Source organism: Coenobita brevimanus, chromosome 84 (assembly GCF_032717465.1).
Source record: "Coenobita brevimanus isolate Jiangsu-jjx chromosome 84, ASM3271746v2, whole genome shotgun sequence".
In the NCBI taxonomy this organism is placed as follows: Eukaryota; Metazoa; Arthropoda; class Malacostraca; order Decapoda; family Coenobitidae; genus Coenobita; species Coenobita brevimanus.
The window spans coordinates 23,256,979-23,275,661 of NC_137037.1; positions in this window are offsets into that span (position 1 = coordinate 23,256,979).

Below are 18,683 nucleotides of genomic sequence, written 5' to 3' on the forward strand. Positions count from 1 at the left end.
CGTTCCTTCCATTGCATTTATTTTCTCCACACTTTCTTGAGTTATCCATCGTGGTTTCTGAGATTTTTCACAATCGTCATCACTACCGTGTTTTGACTGTCAGCTAGCTTCTGTTGGTATGTTAATACCCGAGTTATTTTATAAAATTTGTTGTTTATTTCTTGAAGATCTTTTTCCGTAGCCAGTCAAAACATATTTCCTAGAATTGCACTACCTAGGTCGAACAAACCGCTCCTCTCACGTGTATGTGCTATGTTGTTCGTCTCAAGTGTTTCATTTCCACGAGATGAGATACCTTAGATCATGGTGAGCATTGTAGTTTTTGCTTGTTCTAACTTCCATTTTGCTAACTTCATGAATTCAGTCACTTCCTTTGTTTGATGAGCTTCTGAAGCAGAATTTCTTATCAATGCTTCCAATGTCCTCAGTGGCTCAGCACTGTTCTCCAACCATACCAGCAATTCATATAAGATATCCAAATCAATTTCAGTACTCATGATATCTTTCACAATTGCTGTCGAGGCCGTTGGGGCAATAATGCATCCTTGCCTTATCATATGTTAAGAGTCTGAGTGAGCTGATCTTGTTATATAGATGAGAATCCAGGGTATAAAAGTCCCTTCATCGTTACCTACCGAAAAGGAAAAACTATTAATCAGCTAACCCAGCCATACTGAGGCTAATGTTAGTGATGATGCGTATTATAAACTGGCTATTGGAGAACAATAACTTTGCTCATTGCTTCACTTATAGAAGGAGTTTAAATCAATACCTAGATCATGTTAATGCTGTATTGTGTTGTTTGTAGCAATAGTTGCACCATTTTTTGTTTGTTATGCGATCTTCATTTATTTTTGTATGTATCAGTTTCTTCTAGTTTATTGCCATAGTTTGTGTTTAGTTTTTCGGTTGTGTCTGAGGCTACATAATTGCTGGCTAAATTCCTTGAGAGCCTTTCTAAATGATGAATATGAATCTGCTTTTCTTCGCCACTAGGCAGCAACTTAATTATTACCTTATTGGCTGTCTTCATAATTACTCTGTATGGACCTTCGAATATCGGTGATAGTTTATTGTCTCTAATGTGAATGATGCCATAGACAATGTCACCTATGCTGGTCGTTGATTCATTTTCCTTTTTATTAACTGACTCCGTCATTTCTTCCTAGGACACCCATAATTGATTCATCAGCATTTTGTGTATCTCTTGGAATTCACGTAAATGGAGTTTAGGATAACTGTCATAATTGTTCACAGGCAAATATTCACCTTCCAACATCTCGTATGGTAACCGTTTGACTGTCCATAGATAATGAAACAGGTGTGTGTGTCCCATAGAATTGTATATTGCATAGTTAACTGATGCTTCCACTCGGGGGAATCAAATCACCCCAGCTTGCATAATTTTCATTGAGAATGTGTCGTAGCACATCCAACACTTTCTTGTCTCTCTACCAACCCATTGGATGCTGGGTGGTAGACTAAGACATTTACCTTACAGTATGTATATTGTATTGTTTACGTATTTCTTGTAAGATTTCAGAATTAAATTAACCTCCATTATCACTTATTAATAACTTTGGTGTGGTGAATCTAAAGATAATATGGTCTATGATTTCCCTTGCCACAGTTTCTGTTGTCTTATCCTTAATTGGGATCAAAATCACATATTTTGAGAAATGATCTGTAGCAACGAAGAGATGCTGATTATTATTATAAGATATGAATAACCTGAGAAAGTCAACCGGGACAACGTCCCACGGTTGGTTAGGAACTGGATATTTCCCTATAGGTGCAGGTGTTAATGTGTTCCCTTTGTGTCTTGCACATGACTCTCATCTATGCGATTGCGTATGTCTTTGTGTAACGATGGCCAGTACTGTAACATCCGGGCTTGTGTGACCGTCCTATCTTTGCCAGGGTGTCCTGCAGTTGGACTATTGTGTATTATCCATAAAATTTGAGGTATCATTTTAATACGTACCACTAGTTGTCTGTTATTTCTTCTATGTTTGGGTTGTCCTGGGTTGATCCTATAGAAGGCATTGTCGACTACTGTGGATTGTTTGGGTGGTATGTGTAGCTTGGGTAATTGTATGTCCTCGCCACTCTCCAATTTGTATATAACTTTGGACCACACTGTGGATCAAGTCTCAGTGCTTTCGAGAATTCGTCACGGTTGGGGATTTTTTCCCTCAGACATCATGTTCCGACATGAGTTGTCATTGGCTTCCTCGAAAATGTGTCTGAAGCTAAATTTATTTTGCCCTATAGTGAATATGTACATTATCATTTTCAACCGTATATTTCCATCTTGCTCTTCTCCCAGAGAGGAGTTTTTCTTGGAACATGCCGACAAGTGATTTATGGTCAGTGTAACCATATGTGCAAGGTGGTTTGTGGAGTGAGGAGGAGATGCAGGGGTGTGCTAGGGAGAGCATGGTGGAGTGGTGAGGTGAAACGAGCTGTGGAACAAAAGAAGACGGAATTTAGTGATTGGCACTAAAGTTGATTTGTTTTACATCCAGTAATAAAACTAATCACCAAAAATCATTAATAGTCAGATATTGCTGAGGAATGTTGCGTAGTTGTACTCATGAAACACATATTTTATGTATGTGCTAATGTAAAGATAACTGCAACAGTTAGGAATAAATGAATATATATATATATATATATATATATATATATATATAGATATATATATAAATATATTTATATATAGATAGATAAATATATATATATATATATATATATATATATATATATATATATATATATATATTGTTACATAGCCTATGATTTCATCATCCTTTGTGTAATTCTAACGTACAGTATGCTGCAGGTTTGATCACGAGCGTGTTCTACCTCACTCCCCCCCCCCTCCCTTATAGTAGAGTAAGTCGTTCTTTCTGTTGTTCAGAGCAGGAGTGTCAACTCTTTGTCCCCTCTGGCTTCATTTGCGCGTCCTTCTTACAAGTTGTATCAAGCTCTGCCAGCCCCTATATAATGAACTCAGTCTCTGCATTAATGGCCACTTAGATCTACTCCTCATTTTGCTCACATCTCTGTCCTCCCCTGTACAGTTGTTATGATTGTGAGTGCTCAGGAAGTCTCCAACCATCTAGCAGCTGTGTAATTTGAGTATAAGTGTTATTACATTTTTTCCTTGTACTGTATAGCATAAGGTGTTGATTCGTGGGCCTGGTGAGGTTTTTGTGATTCATGTGTTTTTATGTCAGTCATTTTTGATAATATTTTGTATCTATAATAATATATCTTGCATTCACTGAGCATTAGCCGGTTTTCTCATTTTATCAGGGCTGACTTAGATAAATTTACTCTTGCTAATTTCGTGTTAATAGAGGCTATTGCAGTTAACCATATATTTAACCTGTTTTTTGCCATTACATTATCCTTATGAGTCCTAAATGTTTTGTTGTTAGTTTGAGCATTAAACTTTAACTTGTAATTTTCCCTAACTCCTTTGTTTTGAACCTGGAACTTTACGGGACAGTAGTGATTTTTAGTATTCTCACTTAAAGTGTACATTATCATTCTCTGTTCCGTAACATAAATTTGGCGACCTCTTATCAGGATATTCAGGATATTATCATAAGGATATTGCTTGATATTTTGTGACTGTGATTTATTCATGATGTCTACTATTACTACGCTTGATGAAGCCAAAGATTTTTTGTCAAATGTGCAAACAGTGTGTGATGTAGAAAACAGAACAAAGAATGAACTTAAGCTTGTTGCTCAACAATTGGGAATTGCTGTTCGCTCTCATCATTCTAAAGATCAAATTGCTGACATGATTAATGAAAGCTTGTTTAATGTAACTCCTCCAAATGAGCAAACGCAGATTGAATTAACTAAGTTACAGCTAGCCCTGCAGGAGGCTCGTGCTAAGGAGGCTGAATTTCAGGCAAATGCTCGTATTCAGGAGGCACAGGTACAGGCTCAGGCACAAATTGAACTTGCTAGGATTCAGGCAGACCATGAGTATCGCATGAAACAAGGTGGAACTGGATCATCTAGCTCTGATGATTTTGATGTGGCTAAAAATGTTAAACTTGTCCCTCCTTTTAATGAATCTGATTTAACAAAGTATTTGCAGTTGTTTGAGAGGGTAGCTACAGGTTTTAATTGGCCCAAAAAGTATTGGCCAGTACTCCTTCAAACTGTTCTCACCGGTAAAGCTCAAGTAACTTATGCATCTTTGCCTCAGGATCAATCTGATAATTATGATGTAGTTAAGAGCTTGATTCTTAAGGCCTATGAGCTTGTTCCTGAAGCCTATAGAGTAAAATTTAGGACAACTCATAAGCAAGATAAGCAATCCCATGTTGAGTATGCAAAAATCAAAGAAGATCTGTTAGAACAGTGGTTAAATTCTAAGAATGTGGATTCTGATTTTGACAAATTTAAGCAGATGATTTTGCTGGAGGACTTCAAAAGGTGTATTAATAATGATGTAAGCCTATATCCTGATGAGAAAAGAATAGATAATTTGTCTGATGCTGCAGTTTTAGCTGATGAATATGTTCTCACTCACAAGAGATATTCTAGAGACAAAAGGAAAGCTGAGAGTAAGTACGTTGCCTCTACTCAGAGTACAGGTAACAGGAAAGAGAATCAAGATGATGTTTCTCAGGAAGTAAATACCAGCTTCACCTCTAGATTTCAGAAAAGTAAATGTACTTATTGTAGTAAGCTTGGTCATACTACGGAGAAATGTTTCAGGAGACAGCGTGATGTGAACAAAAAGGAGTCTTTAAATATTCAGTCAATTGGTCTAGTGTCCACCCTTGAGAGTTCCCAGAATTCTTTAACTGAGTTAACTGAACCTGCTTTGAGGGGTAAATTAAATTCTCATGATGAAGCTCCTCTTTTGAGCAGTAACGTGGGTGACACTCTCAAGAGTTCATGTGCCAATTTCCTGTCTGATGGTTTTGTCAGTCCTCTGGACAGTAATGACAGGAAATCAGTTAAAATATATCGTGATACAGGTGCTTGCCAATCCCTTATGCTGACCAGTGTTCTAGGCTCTAATGTTAATTCCTCTGATGAAACTGTAATCTTACAAGGTGTAGGGAATAATTACTTCTCTGACCCTCTGTGCAGAGTGAATTTAGAGTCTGGTTTTGTTAATTGTTCCGTTATGGTTGGGTTGGTTGAGACACTCCCAATGTCAGGTGTAACTTTCTTACTTGGAAATGATATTGGTGGAAGTCAAGTGTGTCCAGCTCCTCAGTTGTCTAGTGAGCCAGTGGCTGTGGCCCAGGATTGTGATGTCCCTGATGTGTTCTCTGCATGTGCTGTCACTAGGGCTAAGTCTAAAGTTACTGGTGACTTAGAGGATAATGATGATGATGATGTTATCCTAGCTGACACTTTTCTTGCTAATTTGGACCACTCACCAGATGAGGCAGTACCCCGTAGTGTTGATAATTTGTCTCGTTGAGAGTTGGTTGAGTTGCAGGTTGCTGACCCTGAGTTGAAAGGTCTAGCTAACTCTGCTTGCAGTGAGGAAGAGTCAGCTGGTGCTTCTACTTGTTATTATATAAAGTCAGGAGTACTTATGAGGAAGTGGAGACCCCCAACAGCATCAGCCGACTGTGAATGGGAGGTTGTACATCAAGTTGTCATCCCTCGTGTTTGTAGGCAGGATATCATTAGACTAGCTCATGATTCCAGTTTGGCAGGACACCTTGGAGTGAGGAAGACTGTGGCACGCATTTTGAAACACTTCTACTGGCCAGGTATCTTCAGGGATGTTTCCTGGTATTGTAAGTCTTGTCACACCTGTCAAGTTGTGGGGAAGTGTAATCAGACCAAAAAGGTTGCACCTCTAGTTCCCATTCCTCCTTTTGAGGCGCCATTCACCCGTGTGTTGGTGGATATTGTGGGCCCTCTTCCTAAGACTTCTTCAGTATTTTCTTATGTGTTGACCCTGATTGATATGGCTACTCGTTATCCTGAAGCCATTCCACTTAGAAATATCTCAGCAAAGAACGTGGTTAAGGAAATGCTAGGGTTCTTCACAAAGTTTGGTCTGCCCAAGGAGGTACAGTCAGACCAGGGAAGTAATTTCATGTCAAATGTTTTCAAGCAGTCTCTGAAAGAGTTGGGCATCACCCAGATCACGTCTTCAGCTTACCATCCCCAGACCCAAGGAGCGTTGGAGAGATATCATCAAACACTCAAATCGATGCTCAAGAAATACTGTTTGAAACATCAGAAAGACTGGGATAAGGTCTTCCATTCTTTATATTTGCCGCAAGGGAATCTCCAAATGAATCACTGGGCTTCTCACCTTTTGAACTACTGTTTGGCCATGAAGTAAGAGGACCCCTTAAGTTACTGAAGTAATGCTGGCTGTCGGAGGAAGATGACGTCAACCTGCTGGAGTATGTGATGAAGTTCAAAGAACGGCTGTCCACTGCTTTACAGCTGGCGAGAGAGAATTTAGGAGCTGCTCAGGAGAAGATGAAGATTTGGTATTATAAGAAGTCCAGGTTACGCCACTTTCAGCCAGGAGATCAGGTTTTGATTCTGCTACCGGTGCATGGGCAACCTCTTCAAGCCAAGTTTAGTGGTCCTTATTTCGTGGAGAAGAAACTCAGTGATGTCAACTATGTCATCGCCACACCAGATCGAAGAAAGAACAAGCAACTTTGTCACATCAACATGCTAAAGTTATATCACAGGCGGGACGAAAATAACCCAGTCTGCACTGTAGCTGTTCCACCCGAGTCTGCAGGTGAAGTTCTCCCATGCAGCATGAGCCTGAGTGATAGTTTGGGGAAGAATCCTGATATCATGAATGATCTCCAGACTAAGCTTTCTCATCTAGTTCCCAAGGAAAGGCAGGAGTTTTCGGCATTACTGCAGGAGTACCCGCAAGTGTTCCGTGCCACTCCAGGAAGAACCACTGTGTTGATGCATGATGTCGATGTTGGAGACGCAAAGCCAATTAAACTGCCTCCTTACCGTGTGAACCCAGTGAAAGTTCCTCTCATCCAGAAGGAGCTTGGCTACCTGTTGGACCACAAGATGATTGAGCCCTGTCAGAGCGAGTGGAGTTCTCCTGTCACACTTGTCACTAAGCCAGGTGGGTCACAGCGGCTTTGGATTGACAATAGACGTGTTAATCAGATAACCAAAACAGACACTTACCCTCTCCCTCATGTGGAAGATTGCATAGACAAGATTGGAAAGGCTAGGTACATAAGTAAGTTTGATTTGTTAAAGGGATACTGGCAAGTACCTATGACTGAACGTGCTAGGGAGATCTCATGTTTTGTAACACTAGGAAAGACTTTTGCATGTTCTGTAATGCCATATGGTATGAAGAATGCACCAGCCACATTTCAGAAGCTCATGAATGTTGTAACAGAGGGTTTGGCAGGGTGTGTTGTTTATATTGATGATGTATTAATCTTCAGTGACAACTGGAAAGATCACCTATGCCATGTCAGTAAATTTCTTGAGCGTTTGGTTCAGGCTAATCTTGTAGCTAATTTATCAAAGTGTGAGTTTGGTCAAGCTAAAGTTCAGTACCTTGGGTACGTAATTGATGATGGACATGTTGCACCACCAGGAGCTAAGGTTCAGGTTATAAGTGATCTTCCCAGACCTAAAAGTAGGAAAGAGCTACAAAGATTTTTGGGAATGGTAGGTTATTACAGGAGATTTGTTCTTAACTTTTCAATTCTTGTATCACCACTTACAGACCTACTGAAAAAGGGAGTTAAATTTGTCTGGACCGATAACTGTGAATCCTCTTTCAGCAAACTTAAAGCTATCCTATTAAGTCAGCCAGTGCTCGCTACTGCAAATTTTGCTAAGCCTTTTAAGATGGCTGTTGATGCAAGTGATACAGGAGCTGGGGCTGTTTTGCTGCAAGAGGATGATCAGGGTATTGAACACCCTGTATCTTATTACAGTAAGAAGTTCACTCCACCTCAAAAGAACTACTCAACTATTGAGAAAGAGCTTTTGGCCTTGATTTTGGGTTTACAGCATTTTTCATTTTATTTGTGTTCTGGTTTTGACCCCATAGTCATTTATACCGATCATAACCCACTGAAATTCCTTAGTAAGTTTAAAGATAAAAATCAGAGATTGACAAGATGGAGTCTACTTCTTCAGGAGTATTCATTAGACATTCAACATGTCAAGGGGAAAGAAAATGTTATTGCAGATTGCTTATCTAGACTTTGGACAGATTGTTTTAGAATAATAAGAAATTTCCTTTGTAAATTTCTTTTTCTTTGTGGGGAGGTGTTACATAGCCTATGATTTCATCATCCTTTGTGTAATTCTAACGTACAGTATGCTGCATGTTTGATCACGAGCGTGTTCTACCTCACTCCCCCCCTCCTCTCTTATAGTAGAGTAAGTCGTTCTTTCTGTTGTTCAGAGCAGGAGTGTCAACTCTTTGTCCCCTCTGGCTTCATTTTGCGCGTCCTTCTTACAAGTTGTATCAAGCTCTGCCGGCCCCTATATAATGAACTCAGTCTCTGCATTAATGGCCACTTAGATCTACTCCTCATTTTGCTCACATCTCTGTCCTCCCCTGTACAGTTGTTATTATTGTGAGTGCTCAGGAAGTCTCCAACCATCTAGCAGCTGTGTAATTTGAGTATAAGTGTTATTACATTTTTTCCTTGTACTATATAGCATAAGGTGTTGATTCGTGGGCCTTGTGAGGTTTTTATGATTCATGTGTTTTTATGTCAGTCATTTTTGATAATATTTTGTATCTGTAATAATATATCTTGCATTCACTGAGCATTAGCCGGTTTTCTCATTTTATCAGGGCTGACTTAGATAAATTTACCCTTGCTAATTTCGTGTTAATAGAGGCTATTGCAGTTAACCATATATTTAACCTGTTTTTTGCCATTACATTATCCTTATGAGTCCTGAATATTTTGTTGTTAGTTTGAACATTAAACTTTAACTTGTAATTTTCCCTAACTCTTTTGTTTTGAACCTGGAACTTTACGGGACAGTAGTGATTTTTAGTATTCTCACTTAAAGTGTACATTATCTTTCTCTGTTCCATAACAATATATATATATATATATATATATATATATATATATATATATATATATATATATATATATATATATATATATATATATATATATATATATATTATTAGGGATATAACTTTCCTACTGTTTTTTTCAAATAAAAGGTAGCCTGTATCATAAATTGATGAACGAATGTTTAAAAACAAAGAATAAGGCCCTCATTCCTCTCAGTTTTAATAAAGAGGTATCCCCCAGGTCAAACAATGGATTACCATATATTTCACGTTACCACACGCAAGGTTTATCACTTTATTAATCTTTATATAGATATTTTTATAACTTTATAAACTCGCACAGAAGATTTTAGAACTGTTTAATCTTTCTAGACCAGTCTGTAACGTTCTGTTATGGTTTAACATTGTTTAGAACATTCTACAATAATCTATATATTATAAAACGGGACACAGTTTTCAGCATCTAACAGTTATCTTCGCAGTTTGCAGGTGAACAGTCAGCAAAATAATATTGTGATATGTTTTATATTAAAAATTTTTGTTTTTCAGATAAGCATGATGTCGCACAAAGGAAGTGATACTATCGTACAGAAGAACAAGGATATCTGGACCAATAATTTGGTGTGGTTCCAGCAGTCACACACAAGAGGAACTGTGCCTTTAGAAGAATCTTCATTAGAATATAAATGCAAAATGCCAAACCAAATGCAAGTTGTTGGACGTTACCAGTTTCTCGAAACAAAAATCAAATTATGAAAAGAACGAATAGTCGAAGTTTCCAAAGAAATTACAGAATTATGGGGGAATATATTGCACTTTCCACATGTGTCAGATCAAGCAATTCAAGCAAAGCTTGACAAGGTGCTAAGCTCTTATGATGAATGTGTCAAGGGGGGAAAATATGATGCCCTAAATAAACTTTTTGATATCACAAAAGTAAATGGTCAGTAGTTATCCACTGGAGATAAACAATTTTACCACCAACAAGTGCAACGCAAAGGAGAAGTGGAGTACTCAATAGGTCAAGTTGCAAGCAAGGAAACCATTCACTCTTCAAAAAGATGAAGACTGCCCGATGAACGTATATTACCATCAACATCTTCCGATCTTTCATCTAGTGGTAGATTTTTTTTTTTTTAATGCGAGGAAGAAGGAACCAAAGGCTATGAGCCCGCAAAACAATTTCTTCCAAGAAAAAACAAAAACAATACAAAAGAGAGCCAAATTCAAGATCTGTTCATTTCGAGATGCCTGGACACACTGCTTTTGAAATACTGGAGATCATAGGAAGTAGGAAATACAGACAGAGGGAGACAGTTCCGGAGTTGACCTGTTGCATAAATGAAGGATTGGGAGTAACGGTTAACTCTTGCATTATTTTTTTATTTTTATTTTTTTTTTAAATAATGATCATGGCGGCGCAACTGCCAGGGTCATATGCCGCCGTATAACAAAGAAGTAAAAAACAAAAAACAGAGGATAAGCCACACAATCAAAAAGGAGAAATTCTAAATATCCTTAAGAAGTCCTGCCTCCTTCACAAAGGAGAGGGTTGCCCCTCCCAAGACACAGGCATCCTCCCCAAGCACGGAGGAAAGATGATACACACCACCATCCGATTGGTGGTCAGAGAGGAACCGACGCCGCAAATCCTCAAGACTAGGACACTCCACCAACAGGTGCCGAACAGTCAAGGGAACTAGACAGTCATCACAGAATGGAGGAGGAGCCCTCTCCATTAAAAAACCGTGAGAGAAACGGGTGTGGCCAATGCGGAGGCGGCACAATGCAGTCTCCCATTGACGAGGGAAGCCCTGGTAACTGAATGAGCCCACCTTCTGGCAAATCGAGCGCAACTTATTGGCACCCACAGCATCCCAATGCTCCTGCCAACAGCACCAAACCCTGAAGGCAATAAAGGAGCGCATATCTGCAGCAGGCAGACGATACAGAGGGGACTGTGCAAGAGGGGGACGAGCCACTGCCGCCTTGGCCAGCTGATCAGCTCGTTCATTCCCTGCCACTCCTACATGAGCTGGAACCCAACAGAAATCTACACGACGTCCACGACGCCCTAAAAGGAAAAGCCACTCTAAAATGGATAAAACCAAAGGATGAGAGGGATTAAAAGACTCCATTGCAGAAAGAGCACTTCGTGAGTCACTAAAAACAGTAAAAGCAGTGTGGGGGAGAGTGAAGAGAATCTGAAGGGCAAATAAAATAGCAGTCAGCTCAGCCATAAAAACAGAAGCAGTCACAGGGAGGCTCCCACCTCGACAGAAGGTGGGAAACACCACACCAAAGCCCACACCCACATCAGACTTAGATCCATCAGTATAAACTGGTATGGAGTCCCATGAGAAGAGGCATGCTCTAAAAACAGAGAAAATAAAACCTGAGAAGGAAGGGAGGCCTTACTGGATGAGAAGAAACGACAAAATGTCACCCTGGGGAGAAGCCAGTAGCCCACCCTCGGGACACGATGGGGAGTGATCGGCACAGAAGGAACAGAGAAGCTAGACATAATTGACTGCACCCTGAAACCAAAGGGCTTTGGAAAGGATGGCCGAGTGGCAAAAATAGGTGACCGAGAATCTTGAGAGACCTTGACAAAGGACACAGAGTCTGGGAGATGAGATAAGCGATACCAACATCTCATCAAAAGAGAAGAGCGGAGCAAGTCTAGAGGAAGGACACCAGCATCAGCCAACAAACTCGAAATCGGGGAAGATCGGAATGCCCCAGTGGCGAGACGAACACCAGCATGATGTATGGAATCTAAAATACGAAGCCGGGCTTCTGAGGCAGAGGAATAAACTTCACATCCATAATGAAGTTCGGATAAAATCAGAGACTGATGCAAGAGGAGGAGGGTCTTGCGATCAGCTCCCCAGTATGTGTGTGCTAAAACTTTCAAGAGACCCAATGCTCTGAGACACTCAGCTTTTACGTACCTCAAGTGAGGGACCCAAGTCAACCGGCTGTCAAAAATCAGCCCTAAAAACCGGGTTTCCTTTAAACACGAAATACAACGCCCATCTAAAAAAAGGTTTGGGTCAGGGTGGACTCCACGAACGCAGCAAAAATGCATGGCAACGGTCTTCTTGAAGGAAAATCGAAAACCTCGTTCATCAGCCCATCTAGAGACACAGTTGAGAGCCATCTGCATCCTCCTTTCTGCCATTGACATCCGTGAGGCAGTGACAGAGATTGATAAATCGTCAACATAGAGAGAGCCACGAACACCATCAGGGAGCACAGAAATAACGCTGTTAATTGCCACTGCGAAAAGGGTAACACTTAGTATGCTCCCTTGTGGCACACCATCCTCAAGGGGACGTGCAGTAGACAGCTCACTCCCGACTCGGACCCGAATAAAACGATTAGATAAAAACTCCCGGATAAAAGTGGGGAGTTGCCCACGGAGACCAAACTCATAAAGAGATTGCAATATACCATGACGCCAGGAAGTGTCGTACGCCTTCTCCAAATCAAAGAACACTGTGATATGATGCTGGTTAGTTGCAAAAGCCTGGCAGATGGAAGATTCTAAAGAAAGGAGAGCATCTGTGGTCGATCGCATCTTCCGAAACCCACACTGGACTGGAGACAAGTAACCACCCTTCTCTAAGTACCACACGAGCCGACTATTCACCATCTTTTCGAGGACCTTACAAAGGCAAGACGTCAGCGAGATAGGGCGATAATTAGTGGCCTGCAAGTGATCCTTACCCGGCTTAGGGATGGGGAGAACCACAGCAACACCCCATGAGGTCGGAAACCCACCATTGCACCAAATTCTGTTATACAGTGACAACAGAAAATGAAGGGCTGCATCAGGCAAGTGGTGTAAGAAGGCATATGGGACATCATCCAAGCCTGGAGACGAGTCGCGACACTGCGACAATGCCATCTGAAGTTCAGAAGCAGAAAAAGCAACATTATATGACTCCTCCGCAGTAGATGGAAAACTAATGCCCAAAGATTCCAGGTGCCGTCGGCGGCGTGCCGACGGGGATGAGGTGTCCTTCCTAGAGACATTAGCAAAATGAGCTGCAAATATCTCGGCAACAGACGAAGAATGAGCCACCACCACACTTGCATGAGATAAAACAGGAGGAGAGGGAATGGGAAATTTCCCTGAAATCTTCCTCACCCGTTTCCACACTTTTGTGAGAGGAGTCTGTGAAGAAATTGAAGAAACAAATGATGCCCAAGACTTCCTCCTAGCCTCCTTCATAACCAGCCGGGCATGAGCTCGGGCCCTCCTATATGCCGCTAAGTAACCAGGGTCACCTCGGTGACGACGAAGTTGGGAGAAAGCAGCACGTTTAGCCCGAACAGCAGAAGCACACTCATCAATCCACCAGGGAACTGGACGGCAAGGAAAGTGACCAGCTGTTCTCGGAATACTCTGCAGTGCCGCCGAGTGTAGTAAGTCTGTGAAATACTCAACAGCAGCATCAGTGCTGACAAAATCCTCCACACATCGGTTCGGGGAACACAGCTCCTCAAAAACCGGCCAGACCGCCCTATCCAAGCGCCAGCGGGGAAGACGACGCCGAGGCACACTCTGTGTCGATCTTAATAAAATAGGGAAGTGGTCACTGCCATGTAAGTCTGGTAACACAGCCCATGTAAAATTCAGGGCTATCCCTGCAGAGCACAGAGACAAATCAATAGAAGTAAAAATACCCATTTCACTATGGAAGTAAGTAACTTCACCAGAATTTAAAATGTACAGGTCCACATCCTCCGCAATGGAGGCTAACATAGTACCTCTAGCATCAGCTGTGGAGCCACCCCACAGGGGATGATGACTGTTCATGTCAGCCAGCAAGAAATAGGGTGAGGGAAGTGCACGAATAAGATTTTCAAGATCAACCCTCTCAATAGTGGCACTAGGAGGGAGGTACAAAGAGCACACAGTATAACGACAGGGAAGGAAAATCTGGAGAGCAACAGCCTGCAGTGGAGTGTTAAGATTCACAGCAGTGAAAGGTATGTCACTGCGTACTAGAATAGCCACACCCCCACCATGACCCTGTCCAGGAAGAGGATCTGAATAAAAAACCTGGTAACCAGGTGGACTGGGAGGTGCAGCATCACCAACCATTGTCTCTTGTAGACAAATACACACAGGTGAATACTCAGCCAGAAGCCAACGGAGTTCCTCCCAGTTGGCTCGTAAACCACGGCAGTTCCATTGAATAATATTAGCCATTAAAACTATTTTTAAAAAAGGGGCAGGGGAGAGGGACAAACAGAAAACCATAAAAAAAAATACTAAAAATATTAAAATGGAGGAACTATATACACAAAAGAAAGGGTCACTTAGTGGAAACCACTGAGCGACCCTGGGAGACAATCTTCTTGGGAATGCGGATACGCCCACTAAGGGGCTTGCCACGGGCAGCAGCATGGCTAGAACGAGGGCCTGGGGTCTGCGAAGTGTTGGGAGACTTCACAGACACCCGTCGCTGCCCAGCAGGAGAGGAAGAGCTACTCCGAACCCTGCCCGGGGCCCCCAGTGAACCAAGAGGTCGAGCAGGAGGGATTGGGGTCCTGGCCTCCAAACATGGAGGGGGCAGGACAGGATCCTCAGAGGTAACCGGAGGAGGAACATCCGATTCCCCGGAGGAAGAGGTGCCAGACTGACCTGACACCCCAGAAGCCCCCGAAGACCCAGAAGCAGGGTCCGAGGGCTGTTGCACAGATGGACTAACTACAGAGGATGTGGACTCCATGACCGACACCTTGCTTGGAGGATCTTCAAGACTCAAAGACTCTGAGGAACCACAATGACGTTTAGCAAATGAAGAATGTGCACCATGACTACTAGGAGATACCATAGATGTAGAGGTCGAGTCTTGAACTGTAGCGGCAACCGTCGCAAGTGCGGGAGATTGTTGCACTGGCATGGGATCGACAGATGAAGGCATAGGAGCTGAAACAACAGGAGGAACTCGAGTCTGCTGCTGGACAGGACGATGAGGACGGCTATGACCGGACAAAACTGACGCATAAGACACTCCATTACGGAAAACAGATGACATGGCTCTACTCCTGGCCTCAGGAAAGCTTATTTTATCCCGATTACGGATGAGGAGGATCTCTTTCTCCAAGCAAAACCGGGCACAGTCTTTAGATGAAGCAGGATGTGCCTCGCCACAGTGCAAACAACAAACAGGTCCAGGACAGTCCTGTCCTGCATGAGTGGATGCTCCACAACTGACACACACCACTGGGAGGCCCTGTTGCAAATGACGACAGGCTCGCCCAACATGCCCGTACATCTGACAGTGGTAGCAGCGTCGTGGGTTTGGGACAAAGGGTTTGACCCTAAGGGACAACCAAGCCACCTTGATGGATGAAGGTAGAACATTACAGTCGAATGTCAGCAACAAGGATGGAGTTGGGGTAAGAACACCATCAACCTTCTTCCGAAACCTCTCCACTTTGACAACCCTGTGGACCTGGAGTTCTTCAAGGAGCTTCTCTTCACTGTAGCGGAGTAAGTCTTTTGAGAAAACAACACCTCGACTCTGATTGAAAAAAGCATGAGGGACACAAGTAAATAGCGCATCCGGGTCCTTACACTGGGCAGCCAGCCGGGAACCCTCCTCAGGGGATGTAACCTCCACTAGTAGGCTACCATCCCCCTGAGGTGAAATCTTCGGCTCTCTCCCACAGATTGACATAATGCGCCGATGAACCGTAAAAATATCCAAATTGCCAATAGGCTGACCATCCAAAGTACGAATGGTGTAGTACCTTGGGAAATTAACCCTCTCATAGACACCTGGCAGGACCTCACGGGCAAGTCCACAAGATGTTGTTGTCTGTTGCCGGCTCTTCTTCTTTGTAGTGGCCACTGACCGCAAACCACTGGAACCAGGCAGGTATGGTTCCAAGGTGGCAATGTGGGCCTCACCAGCCAGAGGCACATGAGGCGCACAGGAGGGAGACTCTGAAGGATGGTCAGGGACGGAACCAGGGTCGTCAGCTGATGAAATTTTATATGAAGCCATAATCAAAAATAACTACCTTCATTCCCCCACCCCTCCACCCACCATGGAGCCCAACAAGGGGAGGCCATATGCCAGGGAAAGCACCACTGGCGACCCCAGAGGTAGTGGGGAAGTATACGCAGGTAATCACCAAGGGACCCTGACAAGGGTGACTCCAGGACGTTAGGAGCCACCAGGTCCCCCAGTGCCCGCTTGACCCTAAAGCCACTAGGTGACCAGCCTGGATGGCTAGCCAGTGACCAGCCGATTGACCTGGTCGGGCCCAACCAGGCCACCCGTCTAGCCAGAATAAGGGACCAAAGAGGTGTATTGCTAGCTGCAGGGCGCACCATGCAGCATCATTCAACCTCCAGGACTCCCGTCTCCCAGCATTACGGGACGCCACGCACGGCAAACACGTGGGGAGGCAACAGTCCCGCCCTAGATGGCAAATGGGCAGGGACTGACATCACCAGTAGGCCTCCTCTACCAGTGATGTAGGGGGTGCTTGGTCCACAAGGTCGACAAATGCCGAACCCTACAAAGGTAGACTTGCCTCCAAAGCAGGTGGCACTGCCAACCATGCTTCAAGCCCCACCACCACGTCAAGGTGACCCCCTACAGTGGGGACTCTTGCATTAGAGAGGTGGACAGAAAAAGGATGAGAATTTATTGCTAGACGGATGCTACGCACCCGTCGTAAAGGTGGAGGGATGCAAGCAGACAGTTCAGAGGAGCAATGACCATGGAAGTAGCGATACAAAAGAGATAGAGAGGCAACAGTGCTGCGAAGAGACACAGGTTGAAGGGAGCCAGTAGGAGGAGCAGAGTTGATGAGACGAAATGTCTTTGACTCTACCCTATTAAGAAGAGCTGTATGTGGGGAGCCTCCCCACACATGGGAGTTGTACTCCATACAGGGGCGAATAAATCCTGCGTATAAAGTCAACAACTGTGCAGGGGTAAAGAAGGTATGGAGTCGGCTTAGCATGCCTAATCTCTTGGAAGCAGATTTTACCAGAGATGTAATATGAGCTTTCCAAGATAAATCCCGAGTGAATGAGACCCCAAGCATGTTCAAGGATGATGCTGGATTGAGCTGGATATTATTAAATTTTAATGGGTACTCCTGTGGAAGATTCTTTCGGATTGATAGGTGTAAAAACTGAGTCTTAGATGCATTAAACACAACAAGATTATTCTTACTCCAGTCAGAGATACGAGCCAGGTCAAACATTAGGAGTGCCATAGCCTCATCCTATGATTGTTGAAGTAACTGCTGGGATGGACGTTGCGGGAACCGAATGGAAAGGTGAAGGGTGGAATCATCAGCATACGAGTGGATAGGGTTAGATGTATAGCTTAGAAAATCATTGATGAATAAAAGGAAAAGAGTTGGTGATAGGACAGAGCCCTGAGGAATACCACTGTTAATAGATCTAGGAGAAGAACTGTCATAAAGACTTTGTGCCATAAAGCAGCGACTTTGTATTTGCTTGTAGAGGCAGGATATTTTAGACTTGTGGTCGAGCGGCTTTTATATCTTGTAGTAGTTTCCCCACCAGATGTCATGTAGTGACGGGAGAGGTAAAGAATAGTATGGGACTATTTTTATTTGTCTTGGAAATATTAAACAGGTCTCTCCCATGGGAAGAGTATAAGTCCCGGGTAGCTACCTCCCTGTCTCGCTATCTCTCTCTCTTTCTGTTCTAAGGCTAATCTCCGTCTCGACCTCTCTCTAGGGTCGCTTGTCTCCTTCTAAACTCTCTTTCCTAAAATCTGGTGTAGCAGGGGTGTGTCACGTATGTTCCTCATGGTTACCAGATCTTTGTTCACGAGAGGACTGCTGACAGCTAACTGCATCATCTCCTTACTGGCCGCTGTCGTCAGCTTTCCTCAGTGTTAAGAGTGTGTAAGCATGTTTAGCACTGCTCGATTCTTGCAGACACATCACCTTCTCATCATCTGACTTCCTGCTTCTATCTGTCTCTCTATCTATCTATTTATCTATCTATCTATTATGTAGTCCTACAGAACAATGGTCATCTACAACAGCAGCTATAGAACAACCAGAAAGCAATCTGTAGATAAAGGCACAGATGGAAGGATAGAAACCGTAAGAGGGCAGTTTGGAAATTAAAGATTTGTGCCAGACTCGATCGTAAGCCTTTGAGATGTCAAGTGCAATGGCAAAGTTTTTGCCAAAGTCCTGAAATGAGGATGACCAAGAGTCTGAAAGGTAGGTGAGAAGAGCGCCAGTTGAGCGTCCCTGACAGAACCCATACTGACGATCAGAAAGAAGGTTGTGATAGGAAAGATGCTTTAAAATTTTTCTGTTAAGAATAGACTCAAAAACTTTTGAGACACAGGATGTTAAAGCAATTGGACGATAGTTAGAAGGATGGGAATGGTCACCCTTCTTTGGGACAGGCTGAGTGAGAGCAAACTTCCAGCAAGAAGGAAAGGTACAAAGTTGAAAGACAAAGGCGAAAGAGTTTACCTAGGCAGGGTGTAAGCACAGAAGCACAGTTCTTGAGGACAACAGGAGGGACTCTATCAGGCCCATATGCCTTGTTAGTACTGAGGCCAGTGATGGCAGAAAATAC